At 36.8% G+C, this 22,300-nt stretch overlaps 1 protein-coding gene across 3 annotated transcripts in view; it reads right to left on the reverse strand.

The window, feature by feature from the left end:
• NELL2 (neural EGFL like 2) overlaps positions 1 to 22,300 on the reverse strand; it is a 369,728-nt gene that overhangs the window by 53,384 nt on the left and 294,044 nt on the right. The window lies entirely within an intron of this gene.

Here is a 22,300-nt window from a genome sequence, read left to right on the forward strand (position 1 = left end):
TAGCCAAGACAATCCTAAGCAAAAAGAACAAAGCTGGAGGCATCAAGCTACCTGAATTCAAACTATACTACAAGACTACAGTAACCAAAACAGCATGGGACTGGGACCAAAACAGATACATAGACCAACAGAACAGAACAGAGGCCTCAGAAATAATGTCACATATCTACAACCATTTGATCGTTGACAAACCTGACAAAAACAAGCAATGTGGAAAGGACTCCCTATTTAATAAATGGTGCTGGGAAAACTGGCTAGCCCTATGCAGAAAACTGAAACTGGACCCCTTCCTTACACCTTATACAAAAATTACTCAAGATGGATTAAAGACTTAAATGTAAGACCTAAAACCATAAAAACCCTAGGAGAAAACCAAGGTAATACCATTCAGGACATAGGCATGGGCAAAGATTTCACGACTAAAACACCAAAAGTAATGGCAACAAAAGCCAAAATTGACAAATGGGATCTAATTAAACTAAAGAGCTTCTGTACAGCAAAATAAACTATCATCAGAGTGAACAGGCAACCTACAGAATGGGAGAAAATCTTTGCAATCTATCCATCTGACAAAGGGCTAATATCCAGAATCTACAAAGAACTTAAACAAATTTACAAGAAAAAAACAAACAACCCCATCAAAAAGTGGGCAAAAGATATGAACAGACACTTCTCAAAGGAAGACATTCGTGTGACCAACAAACATATGAAAAAAAGCTCATCATCACTGGTCATTAGAGAAATGCAAATCAAAACCACAATGAGATACAATTTCATGCCAGTTAGAATGGCAATCACTAAAAAGTTAGGAAACAACAGATGCTGGAGAGGATGTGGAGAAATAGAAATGCTTTTACACTGTTGGTGGGAGTGTAAATTAGTTCAACCATTGTGGAAGACCATGTGGCAATTCCTCAAGGATCTAGAATCAGAAATACCATTTGACCCAGCAATCCCATTACTGGGTATGTACCCAAAGGATTATAAATTATTCTACTATAAAGACACATGCACACATATGTTTATTGCGGCACTGTTCACAATAGCAAAGCTTGGAAGCAACCCAAATGCCCATCAATGATAGACTGGATAAAGAAAATGTGGCACATATATACAATTGAATACTACGCAGCCATCAAAAAGGATGAGTTCCTGTCCTTTGCAGGGACATGGATAAAGCTGGAAACCATCATTCTCAGCAAACTAACACAGGAACAGAAAACCAAACACCACATGTTCTCACTCAGTGGGAGTTGAACAATGAGCACACATGGACACAAGGAGGGGGACATCACACACTGGGGCCTGTCATGGGGATTGGGAGATAGGGGAGGGATAGCATTAGAAGAAATACCTAATGTAGATGACGGGTTGATTGGTGCAGCAAACCACCATGTCACGTGTATACCTATGTAACAAACCTGCACGTTCTGCCCATGTATCCCAGAAATAAAAAAAATTAAAAAAAAAAAGAATGGAACATCAGAAGGGAGAAATTATAGGTGATTTTTTTTCTTTTTCTCTTGCCTTTGCCACTAGCAAAATTCTAAATCCTGAATTTGAAGCTCTGCTTTAAAAATGGTATATTATTTAAAAATGCACACAAGTATACTAATACTAATCCTAGTAAGTCATCATTCATCCATAGTTTTTTGGGGAAAGGGTGGCACTGCTTAGCTAAAGAGTGAGTCTAACTAATTAAGTAGATCATCATATATACCAAGGACACATTTGTGAATAATTACAAGATAAGAAATCCATTAGCTCTTAAAACTATGTTGAACATAACTCAATCTTTCTTTACTGATTTGAAAGAATCTTATAGTGCCCTGGGGCCATCATTATAAATATTAATTCTCATTGAAAATATGGAACTGTCAGTTCGTTGATACTTTCTAGTAGAAATAGCCTTTCTAATTTTAGACTTGTTATATAAATTGACAGATAGGTTTGAAGAAAGAAAAGGTTAATGCCGCAGATATTGCAAATGTAGAGAATTACCAGTTTGCTTCTGGTCCCTAAAATTCTATGACTATTTCCAGCTGAAAATGTCCACCATGGTTATCAGAAATCTTATTTTAATAAGTTTACTGCAGGTCAATAATATAGCATATATTGATATAATCCTAAGGCAACTATTTTGGAAAAGTATATAAATTGGATGATAACACATTTCCATAGTTAAATGAATGACTTTGTGATAATATATGATGGAACATTTCCCTTTTCATATTTACCCAGCTGTATAATTTCAGTGATGAAAAGATATGACAGTTGACTTACCAATTCAAACTAAACATTTTACCTATAGTTTTTAGTGAGTTAAATGACAAATTCAGGTCAGTAGGGGAATGCTATTAATATATTTGGGTGAATTGCACCTACAGAAGAAAGTACTAGAAAGCAAAATGCATGGTTTATTTTGTAATGGGGCAGCATTTGAGGAGATTCTTTATTGAGGATAAATACACAGAATAGAAATATTGAATATGAGTTATAATTGCCATTATCAAAGGGAAAGCGAAATGGTATAAATACTGTAAAAGTCTTCAGGGCTGACTACGTCAGTTCTCAGTATTTATATAGTATCCTCAAGAAAGTGTAGCATTTGACTATGAAATCATGTGTGTGAAAGCACATTGTGGGATATTTGCAGCATGCTGGGCACCAGGCTAGGCCCTGAGGGCATAAAGATACAGTTGTGCCCTATTAGACTCACATCTAATAAAACAAGCACACACACACACATACACACATGTAATGCATATGTGTGTGTGTATAAAATTGTCTGTGAGGATTGCCTGAAGGAAATACAGCTTATTAGCAATCTATTCATTTATTATTTTAGATACAAGGAGTACATCTAGGTTGTGTTATTTTGGTTTTCCTAAAACCATGTTAAGATACATTTTCAGATTATGGTCTCACTTTTTCTTTCATTACACACTACACAAAGACAGCCTGCAAATATAATTTCTGTGCATTTGCTATGAAATGAGGGCCTTATTGATATATCCCCTCTATCAACCTATGCACATTCTGAAGCTCCACTTGAGAGTTAAACATTGAAAACAGCATTGTATATCCCTTACGGCAGTGGTTCTCACAGTGTGGACCCCCTGAATCAGAATCCTCTGAGGATGCCTTATAAAAATGGATATTTTTAATCTTTGTCCTAGACCTATGAAATCAGAATCCCAGGTAATGGAGTCTGATAATCTGTCTTTTCACATACTCCCCAGGTGATCTGTGTGTGCCTTAAAGTTTGAAAGCCGATGCACTAAGAAGCCTAGAATGTTCTACATTAGAACATTCTTCCTCAGATCTGCAAAGCATATTCTCCTCCTTTTAGTTTTGGCCTTCAAGAGACTTAGTATCAAATCTGATGCTCAACTCTAACAACGATCATATTTTATCTAATCTTACTAATTCACTCATTGTAAGTTGCACATAATAACGATTATATGTATCACTAAAAATGCTGCCAATTAAACATTATTAGACACTTTCTGATTTTTGGAATGTTAAAATGTAAAATACGTGCATCTTAGAATTGATGGAGGATGGTCTATAGACTGCTATCCTTGTAACTCTTGTGTGACAGGATTGTCAAATAAAAAAAAGTTTCGAGAGACGAACACAAGTTTGCTAGAAAATCTGTGAGAGGGAGAGCACTTTTAGATTGAGGGAAGAGCAAGTGCAAAGTCCCAGGAGACATGAAATTCACATGCTTAGTCTAGAGAGTGTGCTAAAGTCAGACTGTTTGAGTTCCAATGTCTGCCTTGACGCTTACCAACTGAATGATATTGGAACAACCTAATTTTAAATGTCTCTGGGCGTAGGGTTGTAAGACTTAAATATCATAATACAAATAGAATGCTGAATACATTGCCCAACATCAATTCTCAGTTACAGATTATAATGGTGATTATTGTGAAAGGGAACAGTCTAGTGGGGAAGGAATGGGAAATGAGAGAAGATGAAGCTGGAGTGGCAAGTGGGAGTAGGATTTTGAGGATTGCACGTTCCTAAGAAGCTTAGACTTTATCTCCTAATAGGGAATCACTGGAAGCAGGATAGTTATTGGTCTCATCTGAATTTGAAACCAATTACTCTAGTGTCAGTTTGGACAATGAATTCAAAGGCAGGGACCATAAAGACAGGGAAAGAAAACTTAGGAGCCTCTGGCAATAGTTCAGATGAGGGATGATAAGAATGGTTGCAGTCAAGATGAAGAGTGGGAAAGACTTCTGGAGAGATTCAAGAACTAGTTTGAATTACAAAGTATTTCAAAATTACATAACTCAATGGCAAATGTGATGTAGTGAGTGAGTGATCGGGAGATGTAAAAGATATTTCCAAGATTTTTTAGTGTACTGAATTATTTTTAGAGAGTAGATGCCTATTGTAGAGACTACAGCAGCCTGTGCCCTTAAGAAAGTTAAAAATGAAAATGGAAAACCTCAGAAGTCACCATATAATTAGCATTCACCTATACCACTAAATAAAGAGAAGACAAACTCAGGGAGAAGAAATGGCATAGACAGTAGGTTAATATTATCAGGAATGGATGAAGTTAATCAGGAAAATAAAACAAGACATTAATCACAAAGTTCATATGTGCTTTTCTGCATCTACACTAGTAGATATTAAACATATTCACACACACACACACACACACACACACACACAGTTTTATGAATAGCAATAGGAGCTACAATAATTTGACCTATATTTACAGCTGGGGGCTGACCTGTAGCTGTAATCAGAAAATCTGAGTTCAAATCTTGGCAATGGCCATTTAATGACTGTGGTCTGAGACAAATTTGTTAACTTTGCTGACAGAGTTTCATCATCTATACAAACAAGAACAATTGTATCTACTTTACACTACTTCTGTAAAAGCATTTTGAAAATTATGAAGTACTCTATTTACTACATGCATTTTTTTTTTTTTTTTGAGATGGAGTCTCTCTCTGTCGCCCAGGCTGGAGTGCAATGGCGTGATCTTGGATCACTGCAACATCCACCTCCTGGGTTCAAGCGATTCTCCTGCCTCAGGCTCCTTAGTAGCTGGGATTACAGACGTACACCACCAGGCCCGGCTAATTTTTGTATTTTCAGTAGAGATGGGGTTTCACCATGTTGGTCAGGCTGGTCTCGAACTCCTGACCTCGTGATCCACCCACCTCGGCATCCCAAAATGCTGGCATTACAGGCGTGAGCCACCGCATCTGGCCTACTATATGCATTTTTATCTGGTAGGAGTTTTACACCTTTAGTGAAACACGAAAACTGTATATGTTTTCATGAATCAGGATAAAAAGTACTTAAATCATTTTTAGTTTTAAAATGTAACTCCATCCTCATTTCTCAATACTATTTTTTTAAAAAATACATTTTAATATCTTTCTATTAGTTTTTAGATACCTCAGCCAATGAGATGTAATGCTAATGGAATTCTCCTGTAAAAACTATGATCAAATAGAAAGGAGATACATATATTTAACCTAGTTTAGGGTCAGACTCTGATTTGAAAAATCAAGACCTAAAAAAGTTGTTCTTGAAATAGAAATCAGAGTTGAATGACCTCAGTGCTACAGTAAATTTGGAATTACTCTAAGTAATCCTATGGTAATGAGAAAATGAAAAACAGAGGACATGGTACTAAAAGAAAGGCTAAAACAAGGGAACAAGGGAATGATGACTTAAGTATGTACTGAAATATAGCCTAGAAATATGGAGGAAAAAAATAAAGAGGATGCCGGCATTCTATTATATGACACTATTCATATTACATTTGTCCTTAAGTTTTCTTTTTCTTAATTTGCTACCGTAAACCAGAATGGAGATCCTGGCATTCACCTCATATCATTACCTTAGGTATAGAAATGTATTTCCTGGCGTAACTAAGCTACACACAATTGCCCTGATCAGACAATCATCTTACAATAATCTTGTACATATTCCTTCCCCTTATAGATGAGTACTTTTCCCCAATCTGTAGGCATTTGATAAGGCAAGTGGGGAATGTTGGTAAAATATATTTATATTTGGGAATTTTTAAAGTTGAAAGGGGTATACACATAAACAAATACTATACATAGACACAACCTATAAAATCACACTAATCAAAAAATAACTAATTGAAGACTTGAATATTAAATATTTATAAAAGTAAAACAGAAAAATATGTTGGGTGTAGTTGGCTAGATAGCCTAAAATCATTAAAAGACTTACGGATGAGACAAAGGTTGAAAAAAAGGGACTTGATTTAAGATTGTAAAAGAAATGACACTCTATGGTTTGGTGGCAGGAAACGTAGCTAAGTTTGTGTAAAGGAAAAGTTTAAACCCAGCAGAGTATCACAATTTCATGAAAGAGAGTGCAGAATCACATAATCACATAGTGAGAACCAACTTTAAGTAATGTGTTTCCAAATTATGACTACTTAATGACAAAAACTCTGCATTAGTTTTTATATAATTAGGCTATTCCCATATTGGAGATACATTCAGACAATTTTGATTTTAGATCTGATATCATGAAGATGAAGCACAACAGTGAGAGTATGGAAGCATAAAGTCCTTTGAATTTGACTCATCTAGAAATGGTATTATATTCTATATTTTTACAGTTTATCATATCATCACTATAATATTTAAAAGATAATAACTTAGAAAAGTAAACTGATTCTTAAAGGCCAGAATTTGAGGGATATGTATATAATAATGATAACATAACTAGAAATTAATGAAATTGTTTCTGACATATGAATCCTGATAGAATTCACTTTTACAAGATTAGACTGCCACAGGCTCATTTGTGATTCTGAAATATAGTATGTATATGTGTACATACCTATTATATATATATACACATTATACATATACATTATATATGCTTTATATATACACATACATATATAGCATGCTGTAATATAGTTAGGCTTTTAAATTAGAAAGCAGTATGTACAAAATGCCTAGCATGATGAACTACTTTCTTTTTTTTAAACTTTTATTTTAAGTTCAGGGGTATATGTGCAGGTTTGTTATACAGGTAAACTTGTGTCATGGTATTTTCTTGTACAGATTATTTCATCACCCAGGTATTAAGCCTAGTACTCATTAGTTATTTTTCTTGATCTTCTCCCTACTCCCACCTTCCACCTTCCAACAGGCCCCAGTGTCTGTTGTTTTCCTCTATGTGTCCATGTCTTCTCATCATTTAGCTTCCACTTATAAGTGAGAACATGTGGTATTTGGTTTTCTGTTACTGCATTAGTTTGCTAATGATAATGGCCTCCAGCTCCATTAATATTCCTGCAGAGGACATGATCTCATTCTTTTTTATGGCGGCATAGTATTCCATAATATATATGTACCACATTTTCCTTATCCAGTCTACCATTATGAGTATTTAGGTTGATTCCATGTTTTCACTATTGTAAATAGTGCTGCAATGAACACATGCGTGCAGGTGTCTTTACGATAGGACAATTTACACTCCTTTGGCTATATGCCCAATAATGAGATTGCTGGGTCAAATGCTGTTTCTGTTTTTGGGTCTTTGAGGAATTGCCACACTGCTTGCCACAATGGTTGAACTAATTTACACTTCCACCAACAATGTATAAACGATGAACTATTTCCTTTAGCTAAACTAATCATTACCAAATAAGTGAAAATAGTTTTAGTTTATAAATGGCTCTGTTTTAGACCTCTTTAAAGATTTTAAAAGTTAAGTGTAGACTTCAATTTTATAAAGCATGAACACTATGTCCAAATGCTGTTAGGCCTTGGGACCCAGAAATAATATGAAGCAACTGAAATACTTATTAAGATATTAAAAGCATTTTGAATATTAACTACATTTTGATCTATGAAATTTTTTTATGAGAAGATAACTATTATATTCAGAGAGGTCTTTGATTATCACTATATTATATAGTACTATCTAACTCAAAAACATTTTTCTCTTTAAAAGGAATAAGGACTGGGAAATTAGCTACAATTTCCAGCCAGGGATTTAAAGGCTAATTTCAAGGCACTTCAACAGGTTGAGTTAACACAGCAGATAAGTTCTTCTCTATAAATTTCCTACTGACATGTTTCATGATACAACAAGCCTCATCTGAAAAGCAGGTAACTTTTTCTTTTTTCATCTGAGCAAAAGCATGATTGCATTTTTTAAAAGTACCCTGTCTATGGAAAACCAATTTAGTTTCATTAATGAAAAGGAAGCACAATGTGATTGAGAATGTAATACGGAATTATAGTTCATTAATTCTTCAAGTATGTAATTTTCCAGGCTCCTGATCCCCCATTGATTTCTGCACACCCCCACAGGTCCCACTAAATGTGAGCAAAAGGAAATTTAATCATGTTGCTGTGTCATGTGTGGCGATGCTGGTGCTCCACAATTAGGCAGAAACATTGTGAGAGGGATTTTTCCACTGACTGCTCCACCATGTAGCCCTGTTAACATTTCTTTGTTGTCAAAAATTGATCAATCACAGACCCACAGACAAATGGAACTGTGACAGTCTCCTATTACGTGGCCAGTATCATCAAAGGAGATGACACTTGCAACAATCGAAGCTGATAATTCAGTACACTTAATTAAGCATGATAAATTGGATGTATGCATCAATCTTTTTTAAAAAAACTTGTTTGGATTTTCCTATTAGTATCATTGCCATGGAATATGTCAATGCCCATTAAAATTTAAAACTCAAAATTTTACACTAATTAATAGAACACAATTACAATTTGGGGTGTTGGTTCAAAGAGTTAGATCCTGATTTTCTGGTTTTTATAAGGGTTATCTTTTTAAAAAATATAATACTCTGTTCATCTCTCTGCTAACTTGTCCTTGAAACTTAAATTGCTTTATTTGCCACATCTCAGACTTGGGCAAAATTATCGCCATGAATATGGTGTCAATTAGTGAATGCCAGTAAATGTGGGCTGAAGAATTGAACAGAAATACATTATGTCTAAACCAAATTTAGCAAAATGTTGTATGGTACTGCTTTCTTGCCTTGTAAAGACAGCTAATATTTCAAGACGGCTATGGAAGCTGCACTGACAAACCTATTGGGGTTCTTCTATAAGGAATCAAGGTCAGAACAACCCTATTGTGCTTTGTTAATAGGCTCGAAGCACAGCACATACTTTATATACTAAGAGAAAAAAGGCAGGTAGAATCTTATAAAGTAGTGTTCTTAAAACAGCTGTGTGAACAAAAGCCATTTTAGCAGTGAGAGGAAAATCTACCATGGAGGTCAGCCTTTAAACAGCCCTTATAACCATTTCCTCTCTATAGATGGTAGAGTAGTAAATGGGGCAATCTTTAAAGAGTTTCAGCTTTTCATTCTTCCCTCTTTATATATTTTTATGCATAGTAGTGCCTTCTTGGCTTAGCAGAGTGTGAATGGTTCTGTCACCCAGAGCACACAATTCAGGCATGAGTCAGCAATTAGCCTGCACTAATATACTGTCTCAGCTCTCAGGTCTGCAATGACTGGGTTGAAATGGTATATGGTGAAAGTTGAGAATGCTTATTAAGAATCCAGTAAAGTAATTACTTATTTTTTCACAGGTTTATTGTCCATCTACCTCATTCTAAAGTAAAGCTCTGTCCGGGAAGTGATGTTATCTTGTTCATTAGGGAGTCTCCAGTCTTCAGAAGAGTTCTTGCCACATCGTAGGCATTCAATATAAATTGATCAAATGAATGAATTAATTTTATGCCCAATGTTGATATTTCATATTTGGTAAATACCTTAATTGAAACACCAAAATGAGTTTTGAAGCATTTCAGCATCATATGTGCAATATGAGAAGTTGTTACCCTTAGACATAGACATTTTCTCTTGGGGTCCCATGATGATAAGATAAATAAACTGCACAATCATTTGACTATAGAACTCCATTTCTCTTGACTCAGTTCTAAAACAGCTTCTAAGTTTTCAACTTTATTTAGTAGGAACTCCTGGATCAATATTAACCATAAGAATTTTATACTCAGGGTATGTAGATTACAGCCACCCATGCATACAATAAGCACCATAAGCAAACAAAAAAGAAAATGAGGAGAGCAGAGAAATCATAGCAAAATGAGCATAGCTCAAAAAAGAAAAAAAGGACTTTCTTTCTTTCTTCCTTTCTTTTTTTTTCCATTTGTATGTCTTCTTTAATTTTTTTATCAATGTTTTGTAGTTTTTTTTATTATTATTATACTTTAAGTTTTAGGGTACATGTGCACACTGTGCAGGTTTGTTATATATGTATCCATGTGCCATGTTGGTGTGCTGCACCCATTAACTCGTCATTTAGCATTAGGTATATCTCTTAATGCTGTCCCTCCCCCCTCCCCCAACCCCACAACAGTCCCCGGAGTGTGATGTTCCCCTTCCTGTGTCCACGTGTTCTCATTGTTCAATTCCCACCTATGAGTGAGAACATGCGGTGTTTGGTTTTTTGTCTTTGTGATAGTTTACTGAGAATGACGGCTTCCAGTTTCATCCATGTCCCTACAAAGGACATGAACTCATCATTTTTTATGGCTGCATAGTATTCCATGGTATATATGTGCCACATTTTCTTAATCCAGTCTATTGTTGTTGGACATTTGGGTTGGTTCCAAGTCTTTGCTATTGTGAATAGTGCTGCAGTAAACATACGTGTGCATGTGTCTTTATAGCAGCATGATTTATAGTCCTTTGGGTATATACCCAGTAATGGGATGGCTGGGTCAAATGGTATTTCTAGTTCTAGGTCCCTGAGGAATCACCACACTGACTTCCACAATGGTTGAACTAGTTTACAGTCCCACCAACAGTGTAAAAGTGTTCCTCTTTCTCCACATCCTCCCCAGCACCTGTTGTTTCCTGACTTTTTAATGATGGCCATTCTAACTGGTGTGAGATGGTATCTCACTGTGGTTTTGATTTGCATTTCTCTGATGGCCAGTGATGATGAGCATTTTTTCATGTGTTTTTTGGCTGCATAAATGTCTTCTTTTGAGAAGTGTCTGTTCATGTCCTTCGCCCACTTTTTGATGGGGTTGTTTTTTTCTTGTAAATTTGTTTGAGTTCATTGTAGATTCTGGATATTAGCCCTTTGTCAGATGAGTAGGTTGTGAAAATTTTCTCCCATTTTGTAGGTTGCCTGTTCACTCTGATAGTAGAAGCTGATAAGCAACTTCAGCAAAGTCTCAGGATACAAAATCTTTCTTTCTTTCTTTCTTTCTTTCTTTCTTTCTTTCTTTCTTTCTTTTTTTTCTTTGTCTTTCTTCTTTCTTTCTTTCTTTCCTTCTTTCTTTCTCTTTCTCTCTCTCTCTCCTTTGAAAGAAATTCTATTATTCCATGGCCCATCATTACATTTTATTTATAAACAATATTTTTAAGACTAAATTATTCAAATGTTATTTATTTATTTATTTTTAGACAAGGTCTCACTCTGTTGCCCAGGCTGGATTGCAGTAGTGTGATCACAGCCCATTATAGCCTTGACCTCCTGTGTCCAAGCAATTCTTCTGCCACAGTCTTTTGAGTAGCTGGGACTACATGTGTGCACTATCATGCCCAGTTAATTAAAAAAAAAAATTTTTTTTTCTGTAGTGATGGGATCTCCCTATGTTGCCGAGACTGGTCTCGAACTCCTGGGCTCAAGCTTTCCTCCCACCTTGGTCTCCCAAAGCACTGGGATTACAATGTGAGCTACCGTGCCTGGTCTGCTCTTTTTGATAATAATAATTTTGATTTTCTTAAAAAATGTGATGAGCGGAAACTCAGCTAATTAGGCAAATTAGGAAACATACTAGGAATTTATTTTAGCTTTCATATTCACTCATTTTAACATATTTTCTGGACAACATGTTTCAGGGTTGTTGATTTTGAATGTTTGTAGACAGGTAAATGGAAAAAGCTAGAGAACATAAATATATAAGGAAAATGGGAGATTTAGTTTAGACGGTAGAATGAACAACAGCACATATCTCTACTAGCAAAAACATCAAAATCACCATCAACTAAATGAGTATGATGCAATGGCTTAAAGAAAGAAACCTAAGTTTCCTCAGCAACTTGCAGATATGTGACATGGCTAAGAAGCCACACTGGAGACTAGAAAGATTCTGAAATTTATCAGCAATACTGCCAGATTTGTCAAGAGATCTAACTGGGAATTATCTTTTAATTAAGGAGTGGTAGAAGCAGCACCAGGGAAAAAGCTGAAGAAACAGAGGCATGCACAGCAGGGCTGATACTGGAAGAGAAGAGAACGTGCAGTCAGAGGGCTGACCCAAAGGCTGAGGTGAACTTCTACAGGAATGGAAATGTTCTCCAATAATGTGGATTGAGCTGTCACACCAAACATTTGATGAAATCCTAGAAATGAGAGCACAGCCCAGGTATTACAAGACGCACCATCAGCTGAGCTCTCCTCTCAGCCCATTAGGCTCTCAAGCCGTAGGAAATTATGGATAGAACACAAAATGCCTCATCTTCAAACCACAACTGTGGAGGGTACAACAAACAGTTTTGAGATAGGGCAGAAAGAAGCCAAAGAGAAAATCTGGACCAAACTGCCCAAGTGTGAGTAAAATAGAAGGAAAATGAATGGAATTGATAACTGAAAACAACAGAAGACAATCAAAGGCGTAGCACAGAAAGAAAATACCCAGCCTAGGAGAAAGTGTAACTCCAAAACAGAAAGAAATGTACCACAAGCACTTAATAGGAAGACATCAATTAAATAATGAAGACTCAGGGATGAGATAATTTTTGAAAAGCAACAAAAAACCCACTAATAAATAGAAAATCACAGGCCTAAGGGCAATAAATTTGAAGACCAGAACGTCTTCACTGAAGCAAAGTAGAAACAGCAAAGAACAGAATATATTCTTAAAATAAAGTTTCCAACTTAAAAGGAAGACTTGTGATAGTCACAGAATATATGGTTGGAAAGGAAAAGATTTAAGTAATTAGAATGAAACTAATAGATATGGAGAACTGGCAAAAATAATTCAGTTAAGGGTAACTGAGGTCCCTGAAATAGAGACCTTAATAAATGCAAAAGGGGCCGGGCGCAGTGGCTCACGCTTGTAATCCCAGCACTTTGGGAGGCCCAGGCGGGCGGATCACGAGGTCAGGAAATCGAGACCACGGTGAAACCCCGTCTCTACTAAAAATACGAAAAATTAGCCAGGCGTGGTGGCGGGCGCCTGTAGTCCCAGCTACTCGGAGAGGCTGAGGCAGGAGAATGGCGTGAACCCGGGAGGCGGAGCTTGCAGTGAGCCGAGATTACACCACTGCACTCCAGCCTGGGCGACAGAGCAAGACTCCGTCTCAAAAACAAAAAAAAAACAAACAAACAAACAAAATTAAATGCAAAAGGAAACACTTAAGTATTTAATATGAAAATTCCCCACAACGCAGAAAGATTTTAACTCTACACAGGGAGACTATACCAGTTTCTAGGAGATTGCTCAACATGGAGATGCTCTGCACTCAGAGTTTTGCGTGGCTGGCATCTTGGGAGCATTCCTGTCTTGGATTAGATGTTACACACTAAGAGAGTTCTTGGACCATGCGATCCAATAGCCTCCCTAGTTGTTTTCTTTCATATCATTAAGGGTTTTTGCTTGTTTGTTATGTTTTATTTTATTTTTATTTTTTTTGAGACGGAGTCTCGTTCTGTAGCCCAGGCTGGAGTGTAGTGGTGCGATCTCAGATCACTGCAACATCTGTCTCCTGGGTTCAAGTGATCTCGGCCCACTACAACCTCCAGCCTCCTGGTTTCATGTGATCCTCCTGCCTCAGTCTCCCGAGTAGCTGGGATTACAGGCGTGGGCCACAACGCCTGGCTATGTTCTGTTTTATTTTTATTATATGTTCACCATCTGAAAAATCTGTACAAATTATAATTACAAAAAGAATTTAAATTTTATAAAATTTGAAAATGTATAAAATAAAAAAGAACGAAAACCTGGTGGGGTAATATGTTCATCTTTGACATCAAGGACTTTAGTAATATTATCTTAAATTTAAAAATGCAGTGAAAATATCTATAACCCACTTAATATTTTCAATAATCTTTGTCTTTTTTTAACTTATGTTTAAAAATAATACAATTTGTGATTTTAAAAAACCCACTAAACACCTTGTATGCCTCATTAAATGGAGTTTGGAGTGATAAAGCAAAAAAAAAAAAAAGAAAAGAAACCCACTTAGTCTTATTTTGTGCCAATATAAGATGATATTTACAGTAATATTACAAATTTGTAAATCAACATGAAGCAAAAACACTATTTGAATTAAGAGTTGCTAGTGCTTCAGAGATTTGGCACATATGTTCTTTCTGCCAAGAATATTCTGGCCTCAAATATTTGCAGGGCTTGCTCTCTTATCTTCGTTAGGTATTTATGATATTACTGACTCATTGAGGCCTTCTTGAGATGTCTAAAATCACAACCTCAAATGTATCTATACTTGACATACCCTGTTTCTCTACTTTACTTTCCTCCTTAAGACAAAACTATTTATTATAGGATTCATACTATTCTCTAGTATTAATTTAGTATAAATTATAGAATGCATCCTGTTTGTTATGTGTCTCATCTAACATACATGTATTTTACTTACACATCTTGTGTATGGTTTGCCTTTCTTCCCTTACAGCATAAGATCCACGTGGGCAGGAATTCTCATCTATTTTCTTCACTATTGTCCTCAGCGTCTAGAACAGGGCCTTCCACATAGTAGTCAGTAAAGCAAATACTTGTCTAATAAATGAATGACTCAAAAATAAATAGAAATTTGTGAGCACAATAGAACACCATCCTATTAGCTACTATACTTAATCCCTTTTTAACTTACTTAAAACTTGAGAGATACAAGTAAATAGATATAACATAATAATTGAAGTTTGAGGATTCATTTTTCAATCAGGTATGTGCAGGCAGATATTTCTACAAACTCCTGGCAGCTTTGGTTCTCAGAGGCTTAGAAGCATTTACACTTCTTGATTTGCTGTATCTTTGCTGCAAAGCACTGACGTCTGCCTCTACCTAGCATCAGAGAGATATGGAGCCAAAATAATTTATAATAAAATATTATAAGATGAAGTCTCAGTCTCTGGTCTTGCCTTTTGGGTGTCCAGTTGACTCTAAAGCAACCGCATTTTGCTTGATTAATGCAGTAAAACTGTAGGGGATGTGGAAATGTGAACTTATTTTGACAGAGCACCACTATTTTCCAGGCATGCTTTCGATAATGCATATAAAGCACTGAGCATAGGGTTTGCTATACAGCTATAGTTCAATACATTGTCATATTATCTTCATTATTATCAAGCTCCAGTCATCTCTCACATTGAATAGACCTTCTGATTTTTCTTCTCACTCCCACTTTGACGCTCTTCCAATATCTTCTCCACGTTCATGCCAAAGTGATCTTTGAGTAACTCAAATCTGACCATACTTAAAATATTGACTAGCTTCTCTTTGGCTGGAGGGTGAAGACCAAAATGTTAATGACCTACAAGCCATCATAGTTTGACCCCTACCTGCCTCTAAAACCTCATCATATACCAGGCTTTCCTGGCCTCTGTGCTCCAGGCACACTGGTCGTCTTTCCGTTCCTCAAATGTGCCATGCTGTCCCCATCGCAGGCTCTTTGCACATGCTGTTTTCTCTGAGAACACTCTTCCCCTCTACTTCACCAACAAATCTTCCTCTTCCTTTAGATCTCAATTCAAACCAATGACCTTAGTAAAGCATTCAGGCATCCCTGAGTAGATCAAATCCCCCATCCCACTCCCCACACACAATGTGAATGGCCGCTTTTGCAGTTGTGCAATGCAGCAGCTCTGACTTCTCTGTAGGATTTCGCAGTCATATCTGCAAATTATCAGTGGGATCCTTTGATTAGGTCTCTTTCCTCACTAAACCATGAGCTCCTTGAGGGCAAGTGGTGAGTCTTTTCCATGATTAAATCACAGGGTCTTCCCAGTGCCTGTCCTAATAAGCAGGCTTGTGTTGAATAATTATCATCATGATCACTATCCCCATCAACATCATCATTATTACCATCTCATTCCTAGGAGACATCTTTCTTATGATTTACCCCTAGAGCCTACCTTCTCTCTCTTTTTTTTTTTTTTTTTGAGATGGAGTCTTGCTCTGTCGCCCAGGCTGGAGTGAAGTGGCACGATGATCTCGGCTCACTGCAAACTCCGCCTCCCGGGTTCATGCCATTCTCCTGCCTCAGCCTCCCGAGTAGCTGGGACTACAGGTGCCCACCACCACGCCCGGCTAATTTTTTGTATTTTTTTAGTAGAGACGGGGTTTCACCGTGTTAGCCAGGATGGTCTCGATCTCCTGACCTCGTGAACCGCCCGCCTCGGCCTCCCAAAGTGCTAGGATTACAGGCATGAGCCACGGCACCCGGCCGAGCCTGCCTTCTCTTAAAACTAGCTCCAATGGAACTAGCAGACCTTGATCGTCGCATTTATATAATAGTAATTGCCCTGACTCTTTAACATGTCGCCCTATCAATTCTAACTTGCAGTTTTGAATTCTGCCTGGATCACACCAAGTGGAGGTAATTTCTATCTTTTGAACCTTTTGAAGTCCTCACATGCTATAGTAATGTGTGTATTTTCAATTCCTTCTATTGAAATTTAAATTCCTTAGAGGTAAGAGCTGGCCTGTACTTATCTTTGAATATTCTGTAGTACCAAACATTATCCCTTAAATATAGTTCAGTAAGTATCTATTGAAGTAAATGGTTGTTTTAACTCAATTTCTCTCTGATTCTATTTGAGTCGGTTCTTAGTCCCTCTACTTCTGTTTTAACAATTATTTTTTTCTTTACTAACTTTCTTCAAGGAGCTACACCTTTCCATTTTGTAAACATCTTAAACATAGTAAGATCTTTAAAATACAGCATACCTAAATGTTAAATATATACAAACAAAACATATACTTAAATATATGGAAACAAAAAACCCCTCATCCTATCACAGAGTACTTCAAGTGTTAAGTAAAACGATAGAAAACTTCAATTCTGAAAACAAATTGAAAGTAAAGTAATTGATCAAGATAGAAAAAAAAAGGCCTAAGGCTATGAAAATAGAGTTAAGAGAAATAGGAAAATGCCTTGAAAGCAATGAGAGTACCACAATAAAATTGTATGAAGGCTCTTCCACAGTCTTCCTTCTAGGCCTTGCTTAGAGATGTGCATCTTTAATTAAAATCTATACTTTGCATATTCCTCAAATCTATACCTTGCAAATATAGCCTTTTTTTGTGGCAACAAAAAACTCCAGGAGAGAGTAATGTGTGCCAGGGACTGGGCAAGAGATCCACCCAGCAACAAAGTCAAAAAGAAAAATTTAAAGAGTTTTTAACATCAAACAAAATGGTGCATACAGGTTTTCCTGAAGAAACAGACATTCCATGGTTTGGATTTTAAGGGTAGTTTATAGGGAAATGTCTTTTAAGGTGACGGTCAATATTTTATTGCTGTTTTGCAAAGAAACAGAAAAAGCCTTCAAAAGCCTACTTTCTCTGTCTCTCTTAGGTTCAATCACAACTTAGTTTTTTCTCAAAGGCATTTCTCAGGGGCATTCTTTTGTTTGTTTGTTTGTTTTGCAATACTTTATTCAATTCAGGTTTGGAGCTCAGAGAACCCAGAAGAATGGATTTTGACATGTCCTTTTCATTTTTACTCTCTAAAAACATCAGAGATTTTAAGCCAGCTTTTGGTAGGTGCTAGATCAAAGTTACTTCCAATTTTAATTTTCTGATTTGTCCCTGAATTGTTGTCATTTTGATTTGTTTATTAGGAGAGCATGCATCACTTTAGATTCAAACACATGGGCAACCAAGTCTACATGTTTTTGTAAAAAATCAGAAGTTTGGATTAGCTCACAGAAGTAACATACTGTTGCAGGTATACCGGGGGCGAATTATAGGTGAGATCAGATTATTTTCCCCCAAATCAGTTTTGAATCTGTTCAAAGGCATGGACAAATACTTAGACCCTAGTTTGCTATGCCAAAAGGCATATAGATAATGATTTTGTTCTGAAACAAGTGTAACACTTGTTAGCATCTTGGCCTTACATCTGTCCATCAACAACCTTCAAGACAGTGGAAGTAGACTGATTTTGAGTGGAACCATACTCTGATAGGTCCTATAAGATGTTGACTCTAAAATTTATATTCCCAGCTTTTCGTATAGCTTACCACATGAAACAGATTATTTACTACTGTTGCCTTAAAATAGAAGAATGCCTACTAAATATGACTTCAGTTCCAATACCAAGAAGCACAGTGTAACTGTGTCAAATACAGTTAAACTGTTTTCTCACTGTATTAAATCAACAGGGTCAGTTATTTTTAAAGACACATTTGGCATTAGAATATGAGACTTTAGTTCCTTGTTCTGGCACCTTCTGGTTGTGTGAGACTAGAAAAAAAAATCTGTTAATGCCTTTATTATCTCAATTACCTCATCTCTAAGATGTGGAATATCTGTCATACATATTTCAATGGCTTTCTGAGAGAGTGCATCAAATGACATAATGTATTCTGTAGCTCTATGAAACTGTTAAACCATATTCAAATATTCACAACAAATTATTTTATGGGTTATTTATATACATTATTTAACTATCCAGAAAGCTTTCTGAAAGCAAAAAATAAGTGTTTCAGAATTTTTCTTGGGATGGTTAAACTGTTTTTTAAAATGTGCTTCAATAGTATGTGTTTAGAGAGAAAATCTCTCCAAAAGTCTACTTGATTGGCCTTTGTACCCACTTCATTTCTTTCTTTTTTTTTTTGAGATGGAGTCTCGGTCTGTCGCCCAGGCTGGAGTGCAGTGGTGCAATCTCGGCTCACTGCAAGCTCCGCCTCCCGGGTTCACGTCATTCTCCTGCCTCAGCCTCTCCAAGCAGCTGGGACTACGGGCGCCTGCCACCACGCCGGGCTAATTTTTTTTGTATTTTTAGTAGAGACGGGGTTTCACCGTGGTCTCGATCTCCTGACCTCGTGATCCGCCCGCCTCAGCCTCCCAAAGTGCTGGGATTACAAGCGTGAGCCACCGCACCCGGCCTTGTACCCACTTCATTTCAAGACTAACTTGTAGTAGAGACTCCTACTCTGGTATAACCTTCTTAACTGTGTAATGTCATTTTTCTATTATGGGTTCATCAGAATAGGGGATAGTTATGTGGAAGATTCACACTGATTCAAGAGAAAATATGGTGTCTGTTGAGTTTAAGTTGGGAGTAAGGAACAGCCTGCTACCCTCACTGCCTTGTCTCACAGATCTGTGAGCTCTCACAGAAAAGCATCGCAGAAGTGACACAAAGTAAGTGCTCAGAAGTAGGACAGATGTCATTCCAGCTGGGTGTGGTGGCTTACGCCTGTAAGCCTCCCAGCACTTCGGGAGGCTGAGGTGGGCAGATTGCCTGAGCTCGGGAGTTTGAAACCAGCCTGGGCAACATGGAGAAACCCCATCTCTACTAAAAATACAAAAAATTAGTGTGGTGGTGGGCACCTGTAATCCCAGCTACTCAGGAGGCTGAGGCAGGAGAATCGCTAGAACCCAGGAGGCAGAGGTTGCAGTGAGCCGAAATCGCACCACTGCACTCTAGCCTAGGTGACCGAGACAGACTCTGTCTCAAACAAACAAACAAAAAACTCATAATGCATGAATTTGCTGAATTTCTGGAAAATGGCTTTAAGTTCTAAAAATCACTAAAAGGAAGCCTCAGGGTATTTTATTATTTGTGAGCTGCACATTTCAGCTCATTTTATATAACAAATGCCTATTTCTCAAATGCTGTTGGAAGGATATAGAGCTTCAGTTTGAATTTAAATTATTGCAATATTTTAAAATCAGTATAGAAAATAATATGATTGCAAAATAGTCAATAAAGTAAAACATTTACATGTTAACCTCATTTTGAGACAAACTTTTTTAAAAATTTAATATTTGCATGGGACAATTTACATTTCCACTTCCTAAATGATTCAGTCACTTATGAAAGTGATTCCATATCTACTTTAGGTGATATACATATAATTTCAGACCTTTCAGTGAATAAATAAAACTTTCTAGTAGTTTTAAAGTCTATACTTAAAGCCATCAGTTTTTACTTACCAATGTGCCACTAATTGGACAGCTACTTTTGTGTATGTAAGTTTTAATTATAGGAAAAGTAGTCAGAGCTCTACATCTTAGATACTTAATTTAAAAGAAAAAAGATTTTTTTAAATCTTTTACAATCTACACTGCCCACTTGACAAATAGAAGGCAGAATAAACTAATGAAGGGTTATAACTCAATTCATAACTGAGAAGTTATCTGTTAAAGATCTTATTATAAAACACTCTTCTAAATATCTGGAGTACTTTCCTTATAGTTGCTTAAACACCAACAATCAACCTACAGATTGAAGTAGAAATTCCTTCACAGGAATTCCTGAAAGGAATGATTTTTAGCTATAAAGTAACTTTTAATGTTTAAAAATATTATGTATAAAACCATTAAGTAGCTCATTTTAACTACTTGTCTTTATATAGGTTGGTTAAAAGAAAAAAAACACATTCTTGAAAAAATTCAGTTTGTTTTGAAGTGAAAAGTAGGGTTCCTAAATGCCTTAAGGCCATTTTCCCCTTGAGGGATTACAGTAAGTTAATAAAAATCAGTTGAAAGCTATTATTGAACTATGATCTTAACTTTAACATAGAGATCTTAAAAATATATTGCAAGTTTTGATTGTGGGCAAAGGAAAAAGAAAGATCAAATTAGGGCCTAAAACATGGTAAATATTGAAAAGAAAAAAGTATCTGATGATTGCTTTAATTTTAAAAATTCAAGTCAACAAAACATTTTAAGCTCACACTAAAAAGACACAATGGTATGCCAGGCATTCTTGAGCAGGGATGTGGAAAAGGAATTACAATTGTATCCTTTAACTTTTTCCACACTTTTTCAAGGCTAATTACTTCCTTTCATTTAAATCCCAAAGAAGGTAGAGACAAGGCCATGGATAGTAGGAGGAGGGTGGGTAAAGATTGGGAAGGGTGCTTTGACAGAGAAAGCTGTTAAAACTTGATGAGACAGAAATGGGCATGAAGTAGTTGTTCTGAAGAGTGGAGTAAGAAAAACATTCTAAGGAATGGTAGCTCTGCTTGCCCTTTTGAGATTTGTGCTCATGAATTTAAAGAGTGACCAGTCAGTGCAGTTGTATGTTTTTCCTCCAGCCACAATCAGCTGCTCATGAGCAGAACGGAAGCCAAGGATTACATCTGAGCCAGGCCTGGGCTTTTGCTGGGCAATACGCTATTTGGAGAAAGAGCAAGAAAGTTAAGGGTATTCATAAAGCTGTGTTTAGAATGATTAACCAATCAAAGTGGTATTATTGATGAACCTTGAAATCAAGCTGGGTATTAGAAAAGTGCTTAGATAAAATAATTAATATGTTCAACAAAGTTAAACAATTAATGAAATGAAGATACTATGGCATATGAGATGAAAGGACAGGAAGTGGTGGCCAAAAGGTAGAATGCTTTAAAGTGAAATTTAGGGAGTGATGTAGTTATAGGTGAAGATAAGGTCAACATTATGACCACAGGTGTGAGTAACTAAGGTAGAATGAAGGAGGTGAGAAGATCAAAGAATTGGAAAAACAGAGTATTGCTTGGTGCTATGGTTTGAATGTGTCACTCAAAGTTCATGTGTTGGAAACTGAATTTCTAGTGCAACAGTGTTGGGAGATAAGGCCCAATAGGAGGTGATTAGGTCATGAGGATCCTGCCCTCATGAATGAATTGATGTCATTTTCTTGGAGTAGGTGTGTTTGTCAGGCCTCTGAGCCCAAGCCAAGCCATCGCATCCCCTGTGACTTGCACCTATACACCCAGATGGCCTGAAGTAACTGAAGAATCACAAAAGAAGTGAAAAGGCCCTGCTCTGCCTTAACTGATGACATTCCACCATTGTGATTTGTTCCTGCCCCACCTTAACTGAGTGATTAACCCTGTGAATTTCCTTCTCCTGGCTCAGAAGCTCCCCCACTGAGCACCTTGTGACCTCCGACCCTGCCCACCAGAGAACAACCCCCTTTGACTGTAATTTTCTATTACCTTCCCAAATCCCATAAAACAGTCCCACCCCTATCTCCCTTCGCTGACCCTCTTTTCGGACTCAGCCCGCCTGCACCCAGGTGAAATAAACAGCCATGTTGCTCACACAAAGCCTGTTTGGTGGTCTCTTCACA

The sequence above is a fragment of the Hylobates moloch genome, unplaced genomic scaffold, assembly GCF_009828535.3.
Source record: "Hylobates moloch isolate HMO894 unplaced genomic scaffold, HMol_V3 SCAFFOLD_13, whole genome shotgun sequence".
NCBI lineage: Eukaryota > Metazoa > Chordata > Mammalia > Primates > Hylobatidae > Hylobates > Hylobates moloch.